We start from the raw sequence: 7,124 nt of genomic DNA, 5'->3' as shown, positions 1-7,124 counted from the left end.
TTTATCTTCTCCACCATCAATGCATATCCTTATTGTCTACACAGGCTCTCAGCAACACACCCTTGGTATTCCATTGCGGTCACCTCCACTTTATTCTTCCAAATCGAGTATGTTCAAAACTGAACTCATCTTCCGCCATAAATCTGCTATTATTATGTTTTTACCGTCAGGACACTGGCTTGTAATTTTGGAAAGCATTCACCGTTGGGGCGGGTAGGACACAGATAAAGAGGCCAATCCCAATACCGGGGTAAGATCAATGGGAAAACCAGAGAGGGGACGCCTGGGCCAGGCCTCACGACGTCCAGAGCTGGGATGGGTCGGTCTTTTGCTTTCGGCGCAGGGGTGACGGGATCAGAGGAGGGTCGGGGTGTACACTAGCTGCGGTCTGATTTAGCCCTTTTAGGTTAAAAGCTGGAGAATGGGCTGAAGTCTCAAACGCGCTTCGCAGCTCCTGAACGCAGCTCCCAATCCAGCGCGTTCTGAGGGAGGCTGGAGCTAAGGACGCGGTGACGGTCGAGGGCGGGGCGGCTCCGGGCCGGGAGGCGGGGCGGGAGCGCCGGAAGCGGAGCGGTGCCAGGCCCAGCCCCGCAGGCGGAAGGGCGCGGAGGAGGTGACGTGATAGGCCGGCGCCGGCGTCGGCGTCGCGGCAGCCGCTTCAGAGGAAGCTCGGCGGCTGTGGCCGCAGCGAGCAGGCCGGACGCCTCTTCGCTGGCGGGGCTTCCCCTGGGGCTGACGAAGGCGGGGCCCGCGGTCCAGGCTGCTGCCGCGTCGGGGCCGGTGGCGGGGCAGCTGCCAGGAACGAGGGTCACAGGTAAGCTGGGACGTGGGCAGCCAAGTGACGGATTCAGCGATCGCCTGGCGGGGCTGGCTGGGGCCATTCCCGCGCCGGTGCGCGCCAGCTCAGCGCCCGGTCCGGAGGCCTCGAGCCGCCCTCCCCCGCCCGAGCCGGAGGCCGCGGTCCGTCTCGGCCACAGCCTGCCGTTCCGGGGGAGGCGCGCGAGCTCGTCCCGTGGGGCCGCTGCCCTGCGCTCTCACTCCAGCCGGGCTGTGCGGCGCAGGCACCGGGAAGCTGGCGCCCCCCAGCTCCTCCCGAAGCCGGGAAAGCTCTGGGAGGAGGAGCGGCTGTCACAGGCCTCCGGCTCCGGCCGCCTTGAAAGTCCGGGGTTCTTATTTGCTCAGACCACTCTGCCTCCTTCCGGCCTTGGTTCTTTCCCTCGCCCTCCCGCGACCCTTTTCCAGAGAGCCCGGTTGGGCATGAGCGCGGCGGGAGATGTCTTTTCCCTTCGGTCTGCGCTGAGTGGTATCATCCCCCGCTCTACGCCCTGTGGCCACTCTGTCGCGGGAGGAGGGATGCGGAGAGGATGTGGGAGTTTTGGACTTAGAGCCAGAATAGCCAAGGTGAAATCCTACCCTGTGTCTGGTAGTGTTTTTTCATCTCATGCTAGACATTTCGACCTTTTTCACCCCAGGTAAAGTGGGACTTTCTTCTACCAATATAAATTATAATGTTTGGAGAATTAAATGAAGAAAGCAGACGTTATGAAATGTTTTGAAAATCTGGTTAAATTTAAGAATATCCAGGACACTTCATGATAGGTTCCTAATTCTGTTGTTTTGCGTTTTGCCCGGAATAACTAAGCTTAGTATGGAGAAGGGTGCCCGGAGATGCCAGGCGCTTGTGTGGTCAGAGCCTAACTGCAGTCTCTGTTTTGGGTGGGCAGCATCAGGAAGAAACCAGACTCTCTCCTAGCCAGCCACAAGTCTCACGCTTGTTGATAGCACATTCTTGGTATAAGGGATGGCTTGTATCAGTTTTGATCTTTACTCAAGGTAGCTTTTTCCCAGTGCATCTTTTCTAGGAGAAAAGCTTGGTTTGTAGGGGAGGGTGGTGGTGAGGGGGGCTTCATATACACCTTGGCTCACTTTTTTTTTTTTGGCGGGGGGACTGGGTCTCACTGTAACAGGCTGGAGTGCAATGGCACGATCTTTTCGGCTCGCTGCAACCTCCGCCTCCCGGGTTCAAAAGATTCTCGTGCCTCAACCTCCAGAGTAGCTGGGATTACAGGTTTCGCCATCACGCCCGGCTAACTTTTGTATTTTTAATAGACACAGGGTTTCACCGTATTGGCCAGGCTGGTCTCGAACTCCTGAGCTCAAGTGATCTACCTGCCTCGGCCTCTCAAAAGTGCTGGGATCGGCCAGTCGCGGTGGCTGACGCCTGTAATACCAGCACTTTGGGAGGCCGAGACGGACGGATCACCCGAGGTTGGGAGTTCGAGATCAGCCTGACCAATATGGTGAAACCCCGTGTCTATTAAAAATGCAGAATTAGCCAGGCGTGGTGGCAGGTGCCTGTAATCCCAGCTACTCGGAAGGCTGAGGCAGGAGAATAGCTTGAACCCCGGAGGAGAGGTTGCGGTGAGCTGAGATCACAGCATTACACTCCAGCTTGGGCAACAAGAGCAAAACTCTATCTCAAAAAAAAAAAAAAAAAAAAAAAAGGTGCTGGGGTTACAGGCATGAGTCACTGCGCCTGGCCTATATCACTTTGTAAATTAGCCTTTTTTTTGGGTAGGCTATTATGTGAATCCTTCAAAAATCATAGAAAAATTGAAATTTAACAGTATTTTGCTTTTATTCTAGCTTGTCATAAACCCAGTGCTCTATACACAGGCCTGCCTTTCTGCCTCCTCCATCCTGGCATGCATGGCCATTTACTTCGTGTTATTAACCAGCTTCCTATGGAGCTCAGTATGGGAACGGGGGGTTCTGTGCTTCTTTAGTTGCCAAACATCTGATTGAAGTAGATCACCTTGGCATTCGCGATACTAAGCATGTCTTTGTGAGTTTTTAGTTGCTTTTTCTTTTCTTGGTTAGATTGTGCTCTGTCACTTATTTAAAGAATTTGGTAGACGCTTAGGAGGGGTCAACTGATAAGGTGGTCACAGTGTTTCACATGTATTTTTCTTACCCATTATAGTGACATTTTTCTGGGTGTGGGTAGTATTTTCAAAATTAGGGTAAATAGGCCATCAGGCTGAGTTGCGCGTTCTCTTTTAGGGAAATACATTCATTCTCGAAGTATTCTTTGGTAGCCTTCTCATTGCTTTAGCAATTCCTACTCTATTATTCGTAGAACCGGAAATGGTCCCTACATTACAGATTCTCCAAATATACTAAATTATGTTTTCTCTAAAATGGTCGTGTTTATAGCATGTTGATTTTCTTTTTTCTTTTTTTTGAGACAGAGTTTCACTCTTGTTGTGCAGGCTGGAGGCAATGGCTCGATCTCAGCTCGCTGCAACTTCCGCCTCCTGGGTTCAAGTGATTCTCCTGTCTCAGCCTCCCAAGTAGCTGGGATTAGAGCGCCCACCACCACGCCTAGCTAATTTCTGTATTTTTAGTGGAGAGAGCGTTTCACCATGTTGGCCAGGCTGGTGTTGAACTCGTGACCTCAAGTGATCTACCTGTCTTGGCCTCCCAAAGCACTGGGTTTACAGGTGTGAGCCACCATACCCGGTCAGCAGCATATTGATTTTCTACAACCAGATGACAAAGGACATCCTGAAGTCACTGATTTAAAAAGTCATGTTGGCCTGGCGCGGTGGCTCATGCCTGTAATCCCAGCACTTTGGGAGGCCAAGTTGGGTGGATCACGAGTCAGGAGTTTGAGAACAGCCTGGCCAAAACGGTGAAACCCCGTGTCTACTGAAAATACAAAAAAAAATTAGCTGGGCATGGTGGCGGGCACCTATAATCCCAGCTACTCAGGAGGCTGAGGCAGGAGAATCGTTCGAACCCATGAAGCGGAGGTTGCAGTGAGCCGAGATTGCACCATTGCACTCCAGCCTGGGCAACAGGGTGAGACTCTGTCTCAAAACAAAAACAAAAACAAGTCATGTTAACACATAGTTTGTCTAATACATTCAGAGTCTAGAGAGACCTGGTATGTATCTGAGAAACCAAATAGCTGAATCTCTAAAATTTTATTTTTGTGTCTGAAATACCTTAATTCTGAAGTTTTAATTGATGTTGAATTTCAGATTCTGACAGGAGACAAATAGAGGTATATGTGAAGGGTTAATATGAACCTAGGGTTACAGTTTCAATCTAAACTGATACTGCGGATTTAACATTGAAACAAAGCAGCTCTAGGGAGTTGTAACAACCTAGCAAAAAGTGAAGGTTAGAAGTCACTGACTGGCTCTTGAGGAAGTCTTCTGACTCTCAAACTACTTGAGACTAAAATTTTAAAGAATTTTTTAACTTAATTTTTTAAAGATATAATTTACGGCTTGGCGCAGTGGCTGTCGCCTGTAATCCCAGCACTTAGGGAGGCCGAGGCCGATGGATCACATGAGGTCAGGAGTTTGAGACCAGCCTGGCCAACATAGTGAGACCCCGTCTCTACTAAAAATACAAAAATTAGCTGGGCGTAGTGGCACACACTTGTACTCCCAGCTACTCAGGAGGCTGAGGCGAGAGAATCTCTTGAACCTGGGAGGTGGAGCTTGCAGTGAGCAGAGATCAGGTCACTCCACTTCAGCCTGGGCGACACAGTGAGACTCCATCTCAAAAAAAAAAAAAGATACAGTGAAATACATAGACTTTAAGGGTTTTTGTTTTTTAAAGCATATGTACACAAAATGGAAGACAGAAAAACAGCAAAAACATTTTGGAAGTTGGAATGCAGATTGATTTAAGCAATCCGCCCGCCTTGGCCTCCCAAAGTGCTGGGATTACAGGCTTGAGCCACCACACTCGGCTGATATAACTTTTTCATAGTGAAGCTTCAGTTAACCTGTACAGTGGCTGCGCTGTGAACTTTCACCCAAATATTGGGCTCGTTAAGGGGCTTAGTTTAGGCTTGGGGCTGTCCTAGGGTCAGTGAGTATCTATCTAACGAGAGTGTAAACCTCACTTCTGTTTCCCTTGTGTGTTGTGTTTCATCTTTGAAGGAATGTTGGTATTTGGTGAATATGACCATACAGCAGCATGGCTGGGAATACAGGGGCAAAAATGTAAAGGAAACCCATGTGAAGTTTGCTCTTAATTCCTGGGCCGTTTTATTTGAGAACCTTCAGTGGCAGTGTCTTGTCTTTGCTCAGATTCCCTAAAGAAGGGACCTCCTACTTGGAGAATACAAATTGGGCTTCCAGCAGTCTGGTTGCTAAACTGAGGGAAAGGCTGAAGGTCTTAGCATTCATTTTATAAACACTCATTCATGTTCATTTAACTCAGCTATTTTCAGTAAGATGACCTCATTCTCAGCTGGACCAGTTGAAAAGCGTTCCAGTCCAGGAATTCTTTGTTTTTACATGGGATTGTTTTAAGCTGCTACATGTGGTTAGTGGCTACCATATTGGATAGCGGAGCTGCACTATCCACTATGGTAGCCACTAGCCACATGTAGCAGCCTAAATCTAAATATTTAAAATTAAAGGTTTAGTTCCTCACTTGCACTAGACACATTTCAAGTGCTTAATGGCCACATTTGCCCAGAGGCTACCATACTGGGTAAGAGATTTTATTGGGCTGTGCTGTTGTAGTTTAGGGAAGAAGACTCCAGGTTTCTTCAAGGATGGGTAGGGGATAGTTGGCTGGTTTTGTGGCGTGTGGGAGGATATTTAAATCATTTGACCAATCCTTTTATTTTTAGCATCATATTCACATTCACATCCCTCTGTAGAACAATTCCTGACCTGTTTTGAGGTACTGTTCTTTAGATTGCTTTCCTCCCTGCAAGCTTGAGATTTAACTTTTTTTTTTTTTTTTTGAGACAGAGTCTCGCTCTGTTGCCCAGGCTGGAGTGTAGTGGCATGAACTTGGCTCACTGCAACCTCCACCTTGAAGGGGTGGCCTGCCCCTCCACACCTGTGGGTGCTTCTCGTTAGGTGGAACGAGAGACTTGAGAAAAGAAATAAGACACAGAGACAAAGTATAGAGAAAGAAAAGCGGGGCCCAGGGGACCAGCGCTCAGCTTACAGAGGACCCACGCCGGCACCGGTCTCTGAGTTCCCTCAATATTTATTGCCAAAAAGATAAGGGAGTAAATCAGCAGTAAGACATACAGATACACGGAGATGTTCCATTTTCCCAGGGACGGGCAGGAGACAGATGTTTTTCTTTTACTGAGATTTAAGGGAGTGGTACTGACCTTCAACCACAAGCAGGCTTTAAACATTTGCCTAACAAAGCACATTCCTTACAGCCCAAAATCCTTTCAACCTTAATTAACACAGAGATGTTTCTAGCAAGGACAAGATTGGGGGTAGAGTCACAGATTAACAGCATCTCAAATATAGAGCCGAATGGAGTCTCTTAAACTTACTTCTATCTATAATAACACAGTAACAGGCTGACCTCTCTTTTCCCCACACCACCTCCCAGGTTCAAGCAATTGTCCTGCCTCAGCCTCCCAAGTAGCTGAGATTACAGGCGCCCGCCACCATGCCCTGCTAATTTTTGTATTTTAGTAGAGATGGGGTTTGCCAAGTTGGCCTGGCTGGTCTCAAACATCTGACCTCAGGTGATCCGCCTGCCTCAGCCTCCCAAAGTGTTGGAATTACAGGCGTGAGCCATGGCATCTGACTGATATTTTTATTTATTTATTTATTTATTTTTTCTTAAGACAGAGTTTTGCTCTTGTTGCCCAGGCTGAAGTGCAATGGTGTGATCTTGGCTCACCGCAACCTCCACCTCCTGGGTTCAAGCGATTCTCTTGCCTTAGCCTCCTGAGTAACTAGGATTAAAAGCATGCACCTATCATGCCCGGCTAATTTTTGTATTCTTAGTAGAGATGGGGTTTCTCCATGTTGGTCAGGCTGGTCTTGAACTCCCAAACTCAGGTGATCTGCGTGCCTCAGCCTCCCAAAGTGCTACGATTACAGGCGTGAGCCACCGCGCCCAGCCCCAACCAATATTTAACTTCTTTAGATCTTTAAGTCAATCCACATTCCAACTTTCAAAATGTTTTTGCTGTTGTTTGGTCTTCTATTTTGTGTATGTATGCTTTAAAAAAACAAGAGCCCTTCAGTTTTCTGTATTTCACTGCAAGTGAATTATATCTTTAAAAAATTAAGTTAAAAAAAATTTTTTTTTTTTCTTTTTTTTTTTTTTTT

The 7,124-nt window shown here is 48.0% G+C and overlaps 1 protein-coding gene across 4 annotated transcripts in view; it reads left to right on the top strand.

Annotated features, from left to right (window-relative positions):
• The first annotated feature begins 590 nt into the window (after positions 1-590).
• Positions 591-7,124, top strand: part of SENP5 (SUMO specific peptidase 5) — a 79,674-nt gene continuing 73,140 nt past the window's right edge. For 2 of the 4 annotated variants that reach the window (XM_023214806.1, XM_023214807.3), the window contains exon 1: positions 591-814. The gene's annotated coding sequence lies outside the window, so the exon portion shown is untranslated. The remainder of the gene's footprint in view (positions 815-7,124) is intronic. The other 2 variants (XM_023214805.1, XM_023214804.1) reach the window with 1 other exon arrangement.

Source organism: Piliocolobus tephrosceles, chromosome 2, assembly GCF_002776525.5.
Source record: "Piliocolobus tephrosceles isolate RC106 chromosome 2, ASM277652v3, whole genome shotgun sequence".
Taxonomy (NCBI): domain Eukaryota; kingdom Metazoa; phylum Chordata; class Mammalia; order Primates; family Cercopithecidae; genus Piliocolobus; species Piliocolobus tephrosceles.
Note: the sequence above shows the minus strand (reverse complement) of the source record. Positions and strands in the feature narration are given on the sequence as shown.